At 45.6% G+C, this 16161-nt stretch overlaps 1 long non-coding RNA gene across 1 annotated transcript; it reads left to right on the top strand.

The window, feature by feature from the left end:
- The first annotated feature begins 905 nt into the window (after positions 1-905).
- Positions 906-14118, top strand: LOC306921862. The gene is made up of 3 exons (XR_013789847.1): positions 906-1146; positions 11442-11513; positions 14033-14118. It is a non-coding gene; the product is annotated as an uncharacterized lncRNA (long non-coding RNA).
- Positions 14119-16161: the final 2043 nt, after the last annotated feature.

The raw sequence follows: 16161 nt of genomic DNA on the forward strand, positions 1-16161 counted from the left end.
CTGCAACAGTTTCTTTTCACTATACTTGCGCTTTCTTTTCACACTAATTTCGGGTCACAAAGAAAAGAAGGGGCGTCTCGTCTGTCTGTTGTTTGTCTCTCCTGTATATGCTAATCAGACAGAGCCTGGTCTGCTATAGCCTATTATGCTAAATGAGCATCAACTGTTGTTGAGCTGCAGACAGTGCAGACGAGGGAATAAGACTTTAAATGACTAGGCGGACTCTAGGCGAGAGTCCTGTGGAGAGGACTTATCACCCTCGGTCAAATCCTGATATAAACGCCTAATAGGCCTATACCGAGAAAAATAATCATAACAATGGATGAATGGAAATAAATACATTTGCACCTTTTCAAATTACAAAATTGGCAATATACATAAATAAATACTAAATACATGATAATAATACATAAAGTAGGCCTGAAAATCTGATCTCTTCCCTATTGTCACAGCTAAGAGCAATAATTGAAGTTTGCGCGCAGCAATTGCGCGTTCTGACTTCTGACGCATGACTCCCCCCAATTGAACGTTATTACCCTCACATAATCTGTAGCCGCCAGCCAGCAAAGCCGCCACCTGCTCTGTTGGGAGTTAGTTGGGACATCCATCCATCCAGCCCAGGCTCCAGTCCAGTCAGTGCGTGTCTGTCTGAGAGACTCTGAGACCCCCTAGCGAACCATCAGGTGGGCCGTATAGAGGAGGAGGAGGAGGGGGTTCCGCGCGGAGAGGAGAGGTGGAGCCACGGATGAATTGGCCATTCCAAAAGCCTGACTAACACACGCTCCATTCACATTCCTACCGGGGAGCTCATTCAGGGAAGTTGTAGCCGTAGTTGTAGACTTGTCTTCTTGGGTGTAGTAAAGATTTTTTTGAAAACTAGTTGCGGAATTATTCAGACTATCATCACCACGCACGCCAATTGAGTCTCTCTCTTCTCTAACCATGGATGTATTGTCTTGCTTCGCGGCGAGGACCACCACCAGGGGACATCTGGAGATATGATCGTACTTTATTGAGTTTTTTGGTTCCATATGTTCTGTTCCGTTGGATCTATCATGCGGGCTGAGCCCTAACATTGGAGCTTAAACCCTTTAACGGACACTCCGCGACTCGACCCAGAGACACATTTCAAGATGATTTTAACTCGTAAGTATAGCTATATATTAGGCCTTATTAGTGTCTTTACCACAAATATTCATTAACATTTCAATTACAAATTGAAACGATAATATTAGTCTAGTAATCAATCATACAAAGTTAATATGGCAGTGTATAGCGGTTCCCTTGGGCTTAATATTTGATTAGAACTTATTTTTGTAGAGTTTCATGGCAAGACTTAAGTGTTTCAATTTGCGCTTGGAAAAAAAAGAAGTCGGGAATCAATGCAGTGCAGTGTGCGCTGTCATAGCCTGTAAGGAGCCATATACAGCTCCGTGGATTTAACCCAAGATAACAAACGTCCCTGGTAGCCTAGTAGTATACTCTGTTGCATTTTTACAGTTTGATGGATGTTTAGGCTATACTTTGTCCAAATCTACTTCATCATGTTTAGACCCTTTTACGCACACAGCCAGAGGCCACTTTAATTAGTGTTGGATCGTTAGAGGACTATTTAACGTCAAGCTATAACATTTAGTTAAAAATCTCAGGGATATGTTCTGTTTAAACATTGAACAACCATTGGCGGTAGGTTGGCTGGCTGGCTGGCTTGACAACTCCAGTGCATGCCTGCAATTTGTCTGAGCACAATTTGGCGTTTGCCTGCAGTGCGTGGCGGCCTAAATGAATACCTTTTGCTGAGGAATTTTAGGAGAATGCCTTCTGTTTTTAGTGGCTGTGTAAAAATCCCTATTTTAGAACTGTGTTTGAACGTGGGATTGTGGGCTGCTGCTTGTGTGCACTGTGCTCTTAGTGTCTACAACACTACACAGACGTCTCTCATATTACTTCAAACCACCGCTTTCCCCTGTTCTTACTTATGGCATGTAGGCTGTGGCTAAACCCTCTATCTCAAAGGATGTCACTGTACTAGGCTGCTGATAACAGCACACAATGGAAATGCACTGGAACCATTACACACACACACACACACGCACACACACACCCATCATCATAACACAAGGCGAGTCAGTGACACTGCCCAGTCCACACAGAGACTTTGTTCCCCAAATAGATTCCCGCTTGAGATCTTTTTGAGTGTGCTGCATGTGAAAAAGCCCAACGGAAAACAATCCATAACAACAACTACTAACTAACTAACGGTATTACTAGACTATAGAGTATAGACTACTATACCCCCAGACAGTCCCAGACATGTAGTAACCCTGAGTCTATGCATATATATATAGTCTTCCTGGCGGCCAGGTATAGTCACTGGCCAGCGTTTACTGCTGTGTGAGTGAGGAGGGCAGCAAATGGGGAGGGAAGCGCGCTTCATTGGCACTCTATGAGAAACAGGAAACATGTCGGAGGGCCTTATCTGAAGGATTTATACATCCACTTCACGCACGCACGCACGCACACACACACACACACACACAAAGTTCTGCCTGTCCTGTGAAGAAGAAGAAAAAGAAACATGACGTTCTGTTTGCACTTGGCCCGTCCTTCTCTTCTGTAGTTTCCTCATCCATCCTGCTCTTTGCCATAATAGACTGGAGTATATAAACACCAATCTGTCCTGAGATCTGTTTATGTGTCGGTGGCCAAAAGCAAACAGCCCACGGTCATCTGACTCAGGGTCAGTCAGTCAGTCAGTCAGTCAGTCATTCATTCGCAGGGCTCATGATGAGAGGCTTTGTATGTGTACTGACCGGTCACCTGATCCACGGCTATACGGCCATTGGTATGAGCATAAATCTGTCGTCGGGGACCACAGGCCTTCAGGGTTCGCTTTGTGATGATCCATCTGGGCCAGCTGTGCTTTGCTTTGCTCAGTGTGTGCGTGTGTGTGTGTGTGTGTGCGTGCGTGCGTGTGTTCGTTCGTGTCTGCATGTGTGCGACTGATACTGGGTGCTACATAACCGGAACGGGCCATGGCGCTAACCTCATTATTCTCTCTCGCGGGTGTGTGTGTGTGTGTGTGTGTGTGTGTGTGTGTGTGTGTGTGTGTGTGTGTGCAAGAGGCACGGTTTGAGGCCGACCAGATGGTGATTTTTGGGGCACCTCCATCTCACTTTACCGGTACTTTGCAGCCAGACATGGTCTTGACTTGGGGAACCCCAGATGTCTCTCAACCAAATCACAAAATCTGATACCCATCGGAGAGGAGAGTTCAGTCAGCCTCCAACTTTGCAGTCCACTATAATACTCTCTGGGGATTGTTTTATTTATTTGTCTTAGTTTTCGGTAGACTAAAGAAGGTTATTGTGCATTTTGCTATTATTACAGTATAGTGACGAACATCTAAAAAGCGAACATTTAAAAAGCGTCACTCACAGGACATGAATTGGTCCGAAACTGGATGGGGAGAAAAGGGGAGACCTTTGTTTGGAATTAAAAGTTTCAAACCTTCTCCCAGCTGATGGTTGCTCAGATGGTTATGATGAGCACTCGGGGGGGTCAGTTAAGGGGTTAAGTGCCTTGCTCAGGGACACTTCAACACAGAGCTGGGATGTGAACCGAGGACTTTATTTATGTTCCCCAGATGGCCTCCCCCCTCCCCGTCTCCACCCATTCAGCATAACAACATGTTCATCAAACTGATATCAGCGCGACCTCGGAAAGCGTCTCTGAAGAATCTCTTCTTAACTCTCTGTGTGGACGCGAGGGAGCCGGGGAGAGGGATTCCATACCCATTATATATGATTGCCAACAAACCACATTCTGGCCCAGTTTAATACATCACCTGTCGTGGACCCACTGACTTCACAGCTCCCCTAGAGTTGATTTAAAGAGCCCCCTTGGTTGGTTGAGCGCTTTGAGGTCCTATAATGACTATTGGGTCATTTCAGATAAGGAATCACAAGGAGCCTCAATTCACCAACAGTTTAATTGTCATTATTCTCCCCGGGCGCTGACATCAAAGACCACAATAATTGTATTCAGAGGACTCTTGTCTTCCGGTTTTCACCATGTACAGTATGTGTGTAAAGCAAAGCCTTTGAGGTGGGGAGCTGATTGCTTTGTTTAGTGGCTGCTAACAAACTCCCACTGGATCTGAGCATTCAGACCCAGCCAAGCCAGACCTTTTGCTGCTGAACTGGGGGGAGAAAACTTTGGCCGGCAATTGTGAGAATTTCCTGCCACAGGAAAAGGAGAGAGGAGAGAAGGGGCGAGCAGAGTTGAACTGGGAGAGAGAGAGAGAGAGAGAGAGAGAGAGAGAGAGAGAGAGAGAGAGAGAGAGAGAGAGAGAGACAGAGAGAGAGAGAGAGACAGAGAGAGAGACCAGAAGAAATGTGGGTAAGAGAAGAGAGAGGAATGGAGGGAAATAACAGTGGGGTGCTGCTGGGTAATTTTAGAAGCGGACAGTTGGATAAGAGGGCTATGTATGCTGACGCCTCGTTGGCCCCCAACCAGTTAAACTTTGGCACAATTCCAGGGGGGAAAAGCCACTCGTGATCCATATGAAATCTCTATTAGCGTCGGCTTGGCTCCTATTAGTCGAATTATCTGTTTCTGATCTCTCTCTTTCCATCTTCTTCCCCCCCCCTTTTTTTTCTCCACCAAAAGCACTTTTGGTTCTAGAAGTGGTTCCATTCTAGATTCTTATTGGAACCGGCACGCTTGTGTTTTGATCCAGTTTTATAGGCAGAACCGTTGTAATTGGTGGCGGCATAGACTGGATGGTTAGACTCAGAGCAGCAGTCCCCAGCTGCCCCAGGTTTACAATATGACTGGTCCAAGTGTCCCAAGTCACAGGGGGAAATTCAATCGCACATCATCATGTATGGCACGTACTTACAGTTTGAGGAGTTTCTCCTTTATTTTCTCTTTTGTATGATGATTTCTGGCTTGTTTTGCCATCGTTTGTGTATATCGCTTCTGCATCTTCCAAGCTGTAGAATAGTGGCACGCCCACTTTGGTTACCAGTTCAGAGCAAGAACGTTCAGGGTTCATTCATTTTCAATGGAAACACGACCGTTTCAAACCCGGTGGAAATGGGGCCTGAGGGTGAGTGTGTACGTCTCTCGCCGTTGTTAGTCAAAAACAAAGTGTTTTGCTATGATTTTTTTTTTTCATCAAATGGGAATGCCGCAAATATTTCCGTACGTGACATGTACAACCCAAACATCGGCCCTTAACACACAGGCATTCTTGGAATTAAGTGAATTCGTTCTGTGCAACAGTTGTTGCGCTGCTCGGGCTGCTCTGAGAGGCACGGTATGTGTATCCATCTGTCTCTCTCTCTCTCTCTCTCTTCTGGTCATGTTCTGTTCTGGCTGTGACGGGACGTGCTTCAGACATCCTGTGTGGCCCCCTCAGGGAGGACACGATGATCTGGTCAGGAACTCGGCCGGGTCGGCCCAATGCACTGGCCTGTCCAGCTGTGCGTGTGCATGTGGCGTGTATGCATTTGTCTTTCCCTATGCATGGGGACCATGTACTGTATATTAGCTAATTAGCCAATGCTTACATCTACTGTAGTGTACAGATGTCCTTATGTACAAAGCTAGTGTCTGACTCCAAAAGCCTAGTCTAGTACGTCTAGAAACGGCTAAAGATGAAGTTATTTAGTGGAGCAGGAGAAAGGAGTGCTGTGGTTGGCAGGAGGTAGTACTTCTGTTGGCCCTGTGTGCTGCCTGGCCTGGCTGGCTGGCTGCCTGGCTGGCAGGACTGTACTTCTGTTGTGTTGGCCCTGACGGTGTGTTGCCTGGCTGGCAGGAAAGCAGATGCCAGTAGTAGAATGATGCTGTTGTTGTTGTTGTTGTTGCTGCTGCTGCTCCGACCCGCCATGCTTTTTAGCTTGGGTAAGGAAAATAAATGGCACAAAAGCAGTCCTCGATCTCGTCAAACACGGTGTGCTTTTTCACTTAACAAAGTCCATCTGCTGTGTGGGGAATACTTTGGCTCTACTTGAACACGGAGTGTTACTAGTGAAAAAAAGAACATGATAGAAAGATAAATAAAACAAAACGGCTGCTCGAATGTTTGGAAATGTTTTTTTTGGTAAACCGTGTGTGTGCGCCAAGCATTCCGGAACATGTAACATTTTATAGCTGTGGGAATGACAGCTGTATCTGGAAGGTTTTACGGCACCGGGCCTCCTCGTTTCACCATCACAACTCTCTGGTATAACTTCTCTGTGTTCAGACCGCTGGTCACGGATAAAACCTGTAGTGTTGCCGCTATTAGGTGGTTTCTTAATTTTTTGATTAGAGATATCATAATAGACGCTTGTCCACTAGTGTGACTTTGTGGCGGTCTTGACAGCATTTGCTGCTCGTACACACACACACACACACACACACACACACACACACACACACACACACACACACAATCACCGGAGACATTGTTTGTGTTGGCCGTTGCCCCGCCCTATTATCTGCCCCGGAGACAAACGAAGGCGGAGTGTCGTAGCCAGGGTGGTCCGCAGCGCCGGCCGGCCCCAGCGCCGCTCAGGCTCACTTCCTGTGAGGAAATAAGGAAGAGGAAGTGAGGTAGTCCCATGGCAAGGCGTGAGGAATGAGGGTACAGCGGACGGTGGGGAGGACAAACGCAACGCAACATCAAACACACCCTATCAACAACCTTAACCCATTTTGGCGTTAGCATTATCTTAGCATTATGTTATGCTTTGGTTATTGAAAAATAGCAGATCTACAAGCTCATAGCGCGCCACCGAGTGGCGCGCTACGAGCTTGTAGGTCTGCTATTTTTGAAAAAAATCGAAGAACGACTGACACAGAAACATAGCTTTTTCAGAAAACTGTCAGGATGTAGAAGACATTTTTAGAATCATTCTGATCTCAGGTCAAAATGGGTTAAGCTATGGGAGTACATTTGAGGAGGCAAAAAAGGGTCGTGATGGGCGCGTGAGGTGCTATTTAGAACCACAGAATTGTTCTGTTTTTTTTTATATATATATATTTTTTGTTTCTATTGTTAGGTTGTTTTCGCCAGCTGCCCCCAAAGCCCATGTCCACTTCCTGCAGGCAGACAAAAGACTGTTGTTATTTAGGCTCACTGAATGAACGCAGTTGTGATTCTATGTGCCGGGGATATTTATTTTTGATCCCGTCTAGTAGTCACTGTCATTTTAAGATAAAACGTGGCGGGGGGCAATTAAGGTGTCGTAGAGGCAGGTCTAGGTGTCAATAACCAAACCAAGATACATTTAAATAAAAAATAAAGAGCTTAGATTATGACTGAATATCTGCACTGAGCATCTGAATTATCAAGGTCTATCAAAAGTGAATATATGAATGGATATACAACATTTATTATCAAAGCCAATGTAATTACAAATGCATTTGGTGCTTATGGAGTCACCAAGTCTACTTTGGTCATTCACAGAGTTACCGGCAACATACCTTCTATACAAATGAGGTGTGGTCGCTAGCTGGTTTTAGACACCTTGTCTGTGAAACAGTGTTGATTTTGTCGACTAAAACTAAGACTACCTTTTTCCAGTGTTGAAAACTAAATGGAAACTAAATGAAAACCAAGCTATCATGACTAAAACTAAGACTAAAATGACAATTTCGTCAACAAATAAAAACTAGACTAAAATGTTAGGAAGGGACTACAGATCCAAAAAGTCATTTTACACTTGGTTTCATGCTGAAAATAGCAGCTCTACAAGCTCACAACGCGTCGCAGCGCGACGCGTTGTGAGCTTGTAGATCAAGGCCCGCCAAAACATTTCAGTCGACTAAAGCAACTGTAGATTTTGTCGACTAAAAACTAACACTTAAAGCATTCCAGGTGACTAAAATGTGACTCAAACTAAATGAAAACTATTCAAGAGACTATGACTAAGACTAAAATCAAAATGTTCTGCCAAAAAAGGCCCCGCTAGTCGCTAGACTCCATAGCTGTCTGTTAGGCCAGGGCATAGTTCTGTCTCTCTATTCTGCATGTCAATGAGTCCACTGTCTTTTGAGTGGTTTTGTCTTTAAACATGAGTTTGGATTTGGCAAACATGCACACACACACACACACACACACACACACACACACAGAACACATGCGCATGTATGCATACACACACACACACACACACACAGAGCTCACTTCACTCTGTATACCGTCTGCTTTCCAGAATGCTGGTATAATGACCCTTTCATTTGTATGTTTCCCTGGGCTTCACCACCACCACCACCCTCTATAAATACCTAGCCCACGGGGCATGAGCCCAATACACATACGAGGCAAGCATTGCAATACGTCGTGTAGCCGTTCGCAGCCACAGCAGGGGGAAAATGAGGCTCCATTGTCACATAAAGAGTGGTGAAACACGCTCATTAAAGGGTTACTTGACACCTGGGTGCATGTTGGTGTCACGGGAGGGGGGGCTCGTCTGGTGAGAGTTATTTTTTTGCCAGGGAGGAGACCCTGTCTGTCACACCTTGTTGTTGCCCAGTGGGTTTGTATTGTCTTTCAGTCTGGGGGCTTGTTGTTGGTATGTAAATGTTGTTTATGTTGTGTAGTAGACTAGAGTTTACACACTACGGCATAAAACCTTTCTCCTGTTTCAATATTTTTTAATGTTCATGCCAAGGACCCTCAAAATGATATGTAATTGGCCCGCCTTCCCCCATCTGACAATATGTCTCCCCCCCCCCCCCCCCCAGAAGCAAAGATTTGAGTTAAAAACGTTCTCTCTGAAGGAATACATTTTCAAAGATGTGCGCCACATTTTCACGGTTTTTCAAAAAAGAGCAGATCCACAAGTTCATAGCGCGCCACTCGGTGGCGCGCTATGAGCTTGTAGATCTGCTATTTTTCAACAGCTAAAGCATAACATAATGCTAACACCAAAAGGGGTTCCCACCCAGAAATGGGTTAAACAGAAGGAAATGCCACCGCCACGAGTTAACAGTACAATGAAGACATACAAACACAAAAAGTATACAAATCATAAAATACATATTCACACCAAATACAGCATAATTATAATCACATAACATAAAACCTTTCTGAGATATGAGATCCTTTGTTGGCAGACCTTTTTTCTGTCTGGAGGCCTGTTTGACATCTCCATATTTTACCCTGTGTTCCATATGGGCTATCTCGGTTCGCAGTGTTGAACGTCTACCTTCTAATCTAATCGAATGCATCCAGATGTTTCTTATATCTGTCACACGTGTCACCGCGGTCTCTATATATATATATATACTCGAGACAGGGATGGGTCGGATATCTCTGACGACTGCGTTTCATTATCGCCTTGTGAGTTTAAGCCTAATTTGTTCTGTGTTACGCGCTGAAAATAAACTTTATTTTCAACTTGACACTTTGTTAGTATAGGGGTGAATGACTGTCAGGCACGACTCTACAACAAAGTATAGCCTAAATGAGTCTTTTTTTTAGAAAGGCCAGTTCCTGGGTGTAATTTATCCCTGAAATGAGCTGGAACTGCTCAGGCTGCTGATCTGGAGATGAAGCGAACCACTCTTCACCAATGAATGGCTGCTATTAGCTTAATCATGCTCAGCCAAACGTAGCACCACAGGGGGAAAGAGACATTAGCAGCTATTGTTCCCTCCGACTGTAAATATTGTAGCATTTAAAACTAGGACATTAGGAGTACCTAAGTTTGTTTTCGGCATATGTGACTCTTTTTTGATATGGAGACAGTCACGGTGGCAAGACTTAAAGGGGCATTCCACTCATTTTCAACATTTTACTATGTCATTAATGTACCTTAGAGCTGTTAATAATAAAAAAAGTTCCCCCCATTCTGTGTTTCCTAGAACTGGAGGTCTGAAAAAAATCATTAACATGGTGAAACACATCTTGATGATGTCATCAAGATGTGTTTCACCATGTTAATGATTTTTTTCATAATTACAGTTCTAGGAAACACAGAATGGGAGGACTTTTTTATTATTTCCACACAACAGCTCTAAGATATATTAATGACATAGTAAAATGTTGAAAATGGGTGGTTTTCCCCTTTAACTGTTAGAGGAGAAAAACATTATTATTATTTCTATCCAAAATGAGCACAGGCAGACTCTTCACATACTAGAGCCTGTCTGAAATAAATGTCAGAGCTGTAAATATGAAATGAATGCTTAGACATGTAGCTAGGTGTAATGTTAAGTGACCACAGAAGTGAACCTTTCAAGCCTGTTTTCACAACTCGCTGTTTCTCTGTAAGACATTTCTCTATAATCTCCAAAACTGGTGGGTCAAACTGAACAACCAATAACATGTCAATTTGAAGCCATGATTCCCTGCTTTCATATGACATGAAAAAAAACAAAACAACAACAATCCAATGACTTATTGTGTGTCAAGTTTGGTCACAAATGTGCATTTGCACTTTGAATAGCAACTGCTCATCATGGCTACTTGTGGCTTATGCTGCTATACGTCTGCTATCTCTCTTCCTGCCTTTGTCCACATCAGCTGGTCTTCTGTACTATTATTTTCTTTAGTGTGCATTGATTTGTATTTGTGAAAGAAGACAATGCCTGTTCGCTTCAAGCAGCGGGGCCTTGAGCAATTGTTTTAGGACACAGAGGTGTGGGACAGTGACCATTTGGCAAATGCCACCTAAGGGCTTTCACAGATAATTGGGAGATGTCCCCAATGTCTCCTTTGACACACAGTGGAACACAACTGATAGCACTTAGCAGAACGAGTCAAAATGTCGCACCCTCTGTTTGAAGAGACAGTGTGGGCGCATGCTTTTGGCCTGACAATGTTGTTGAGATGTATACTAACCGTTTCAACTTTCTTCAGAATGTGTGGGAGGGGTAATGCTCGGTCTCTCTCAAGTTAGGAGTGAAAGGAATGTCTTATGGCACGTACTAGTGTGGCACACATGTACGTAGATTGTGTATGAGGAGGCTAACACTGTTTGTGTGAGCATTGTATTGAGCCCTATATAGGTTTAGAAACATGACAGGAGAATGACCGACGTGCGCGAGATGGCTAATAAACTGGCAATTCTATTATTTTAGTGTTTGATGTAATTGTGTTTTCTGTACCCACCTATGCTTTCTATGGCATAGGCAGCTCCCGGCAGGATCCGCCGGGAGAATCTAGACGGCAGTAGACGCAGCTGCGCGACATGAGACTAATTAATTAGAGCGACAGAGAGAGAGATGAATGTGTGTGTGTGTGTGTGCGTGCGTGCGTGCGTGCGTGCGTGCGTGCGTGCGTGCGTGCGTGCGTGCGTGCGTGCGTGCGTGCGTGCGTGCGAATGCCTGGGTGAATGTAATGCACAATCTCGCCTTGGATTACGGTGCTATATAAATGCACCATTTTTACAACCCATAACATGCCACCATTCATTCTGTCTCTGTGTGTTTCTCTCCTGTAGAAATCGAAGCCAAAGAAGCGTGCACTTGGCTCCGGGCAGCAGGCTTTCCACAGTACGCCCAGCTCTACGAAGGTAAAACACAAACCCCCTCCCACAGTGTCACGTTTTTACACACAGGGTGGAATCTAATCTTAACCCATTTTGACCTGAAATCAGATTCTAAAAATGTCTTCTACATCCAGACAGTTTTCTGAAAAAGCTATGTTTCTATGTCAGTCGTTCTTCGATTTTTCAAAAATAGCAGACCTACAAGCTCGTAGCGCGCCACTTGGTGCCGCGCTATGAGCTTGTAGATCTGCTATTTTTCAATAGCTAGAGCATAACATAATGCTAACACCAAAAGATATCTTGTTATCATTCCTATACAGAAAGAATGAGTGTGAATTTGCACTCCATGATATTTAATCCTCCGATACCCATTTATAGGCCTGACATCGAAATTTAAAAAAAAATCTTCTAAATCCTCCAGTTTTCTGAAACAAATATTTTCACGATTTTTCAAAAATAGCAGACCTACAAGCTCGCAGCGCGCCACTCGGTGGCTCGGTAGCTATTTTTCAATAGCTAAATTATAACAATGTTTAAAGCACCAAAAGGGGTTCCTTCCCACCCAAAATGGGTTAAGCTTTTATTTTTGAACCCCTACGCACGCACGCACGCACGCACGCACGCACGCACGCACGCACGCACGCACGCACGCAAAGACATGCAAACACACGGACAGCCCCCCTCTCACACAGAACATTCTTTAGAAGTAAGTGTTTTTGCTTTGTGCCATCAATGCCTCTGTATTTGTACAAGCAGATCATACATCCCTGACTGCTACTTAGTATACTTAGCAGTTTTCTGGGACTAACTATTTAACATGAAGATGAAAAAAAAGAAAATTAAAAAAAAAATCTAGGTTTTTGAGGGGCGCTAGCCCCTTCCATATTCAGCTTTTGGTGCCACACAAACATAAAATTCCCATTGACAATGCATGGAGAATGTTTACGTCATGATGATGTACGATAATAAGAGTGCCCTTCACTTCACATGGGTGTGATTTCTTTTTTAAATTCTGTTTACATTCTGAAATTTGCCACACAGTAGATTAAAGGTCACGCGGTTGGCCTTTCACCGAGATCTGTCCATCACTTATTCTGCAACGTCGACGTCAGACTGTTTCAGACCGTCCCACTTTTCAAAAGACTTCATGCACGGCGAAAGCAAGACCAAACTAGCGTAGCGGTGAAACGTGTCATTGCTCACCGCCACCCAACCATGCCGGGTATCCAATCCGTCAGGAGAACGGCGCGTCCGGTTCGTGTCTGCATGCGCAGCCAGGCAGGAGACTATTAGCCATTGGGCCAATGGGGCCATGGCCCAGGGGCCCTTGGCTCTCAGGGGCCCTTCTGGGAAAATATAATGCTCTGTAATGGGTTTGAGGCCCTGAAAAACGCTCATGGGGACCTTCATTGGCCATTGATTTTGTTAAATTTAAGTCAAAAATTTGATAAAAACACAAAAAAACTCGAGAATTATGTGCGCCAAAATTATGTACATGTACCGGCCCAGGGGCCCTTGTGGAGGTTAATCCATCCCTGCAGCCAGGCGATGAAAGCCAGTGAATGTCGAAATATCATTGATCACATAACAGATATACACTTCAAACGGCCCAATCAGTCACACCAGATTGGACGTCTTGCTTGCGTGTTGCTTGCTGACTCATGGCTGGACCATTACTTTCGTGGAATTTGTGCCGACCGACGTACAACAACCCGTTTTTTTTCCTTCCTTTTGTAATCCGTAGTAGGACAATCAATAATCTCCATTGTCTGTGCTGTCAGAACTATTGCCCCACTAAAGATAAGCGAGAGAGATAGGTACTTTTTTTCCAGTACAGTATAGGCCAAAGGGCTGCATGATTTCTTATCACCTTTGCCCCTGGAGGGTTTGGATCCAGGGTTGGGTCACAACACATTCCAGCAAATACCGTCTACAGAATCTATTCCTCCCATCTTTACACCCTGATCGCTTTGACTTCTTGGCCACAGAGAGCTTACATACAATACGCGTCTGTCTGTCAGTAGAAGAGGTTGTGCTGAGATGCAAGAAAAGGAACATGAAATAAAGGCTCAAAAGAGGACTCGGGGATTCCTTTGGAACGTTGTTGGGGCACCTATTGTAATTGTTCTGCCAATCCCCCTGTTCTCTGCCATTCTCCGCGTCTGAAAGCTGCAGCTGTGTTTGTTTGGTCGGCTAAGATGCTGCTTCCTTTTTTGGCTATTCATCAAGGCTGTGTAGGGGCGGCGGCGGGGGTGGGGTGGGGCGGGGGGGGAGTCGCAAGGATTTGGGAGTTGTCTGAGTGGGTGGGTAGAGTTTGTAATCTATTGCACAATACCTCAGCACATTGATCCAATTAGTGACCGAGATAATGTGCCTATACTAATCTCTCTCTCTCTCTCTCTTTCTCTCTCACACACACACACACACACACACACACACACACACACACACACACACACACACACACACACACACACACACACACACACACACACACACACACACATTTCTTTCTCCCCCCCCCCCCCTTCGCTCTTTTTCAGATGTCCAGTTTCCAATCGACATCGCCTCTGTCACCAGAGACCATGACTTCCTGGACCGGGATGCGATCGAGGCTCTATGCAGGTGAGACTTTGAATTTAAACGTCTCCCTACTCCTGTCTGTCCCAACGCCTCCCTATACCCGCTGTCTGTCCCCTGTCTGTCCTCAACGTCTCCCTATACCGGCTGCCTGTCCCCTGTCTGTCCCAACGTCTCCCTATACCTGCTGCCTGTCCCCTGTCTGTCCTCAACGTCTCCCTATACCTGCTGCCTGTCCCCTGTCTGTCCTCAACGTCTCCCTATACCTGCTGCCTGTCCCCTGTCTGTCCTCAACGTCTCCCTATACCTGCTGCCTGTCCCCTGTCTGTCCTCAACGTCTCCCTATACCTGCTGCCTGTCCCCTGTCTGTCCCAACGTCTCCCTATACCTGCTGCCTGTCCCCTGTCTGTCCTCAACGTCTCCCTATACCTGCTGTCTGTCCCCTGTCTGTCCTCAACGTCTCCCTATACCGGCTGCCTGTCCCCTGTCTGTCCCAATGTCTCCCTATACCTGCTGCCTGTCCCTGTCTGTCCCAATGTCTCCCTATACCTGCTGCCTGTCCCCTGTCTGTCCCAATGTCTCCCTATACCGGCTGCCTGTCCCCTGTCTGTCCCAATGTCTCCCTATACCTGCTGCCTGTCCCTGTCTGTCCCAATGTCTCCCTATACCTGCTGCCTGTCCCCTGTCTGTCCCAATGTCTCCCTATACCTGCTGCCTGTCCCCTGTCTGTCCTCAACGTCTCCTATACCTGCTGTCTGTCCCCTGTCTGTCCTCAACGTCTCCCTATACCTGCTGCTTGTCCCAACGTCTCCCTATACCTGCTGCCTGTCCCAACGTCTCCCTACACGCTGCCTGTCCCCTGTCTGTCCCAACGTCTCCCTATACTTGCTGCCTGTCCCCTGTCTGTCCCAACGTCTCCCTATACCTGCTGCCTGTCCCAACGTCTCCCTACACGCTGCCTGTCCCCTGTCTGTCCTCAACGTCTCCCTATACCTGCTGCCTGTCCCTGTCTGTCCCAACGTCTCCCTATACCTGCTGCCTGTCCCTGTCTGTCCTCAACGTCTCCCTATACCGGCTGCCTGTCCCTGTCTGTCCCAACTCTGTGCTCCATTCCTGTGGTTTCACTTACACTCCGTCTCTCTCTCTCTCTCTCTCTCTCTCTCTCTCTCTCTCTCTCTCTCTCATCTCTCTCTCTCTCTCTCTCTCTCTCTCTCTCTCTCTCTCTCTCTCTCTCCCTTCATCATCCGTATTATCTCTTGTTTTGCCCAAATGAAACCGTGAAGGGGGGTATGAAAACTTCAAAAGGTGGCGTGCGTTCGGGAAACTCGCAGACGAGATGAAAGCGTTCCCTGATAAGCAGCAGCTCGGAGCCCTCTCTACCTTTCACTCTCTCCATCTTTTCCTCCCTCTCTCTCTCTCGCTTTTATCCCCCCCCCCCCCCCCCCCCCCCCCCATCTCTCCTTTCACTCAAGGACTGAGATTATTTCTCTCTCTCCGCCGCCAGGAGCGTTTGTGCTAGAGATAACGTATCTCGTTTCGTCCCTGATGTCCTCTACTCACGCTACGATCCCTCCTCGCGATGCCTCTATTTCTGCCTCTGTCACGACAAGTGTTGATTTCGTCGACTAAAACTAAGACGAAAAATGTTCGTCGACTACCTTTTTTCACTGGCGAAAACCGAATAAAAACTAAATTAAAACTTAAGCTATGACGACTAAAACTAAGACAAAATATATTAACAAATAATAACTAGACTAAAATGTTAGGAAGGGACTAGTGGACAAGAGATCCAGTATAAATAAAGCAATAAAGTCATTTTACAGTACACTTGGTTTCATGCTGAAACGCGTTGTGAGCTTGTAGATCGGCTATTTTCAGCGAGTGTAAAAATCGGCCATTACGACGGCATCGAGGCCCGGCCAAAACACATTTTAGTAGACTAAAATACCTGTAGATTTAGTCGACTAATATCTAATATCTATATTTAGCCCGACTAAACCTATGACTAACAGTAAAACATTCCAGGTGACAAAAATGTGCCCAAAACTAAATGAAGTTTCATTCCAAAGACTATGACTAAAACAACACCGGC

The sequence above is a fragment of the Electrona antarctica genome (genome assembly GCF_951216825.1).
Source record: "Electrona antarctica genome assembly, chromosome: 4".
In the NCBI taxonomy this organism is placed as follows: Eukaryota; Metazoa; Chordata; class Actinopteri; order Myctophiformes; family Myctophidae; genus Electrona; species Electrona antarctica.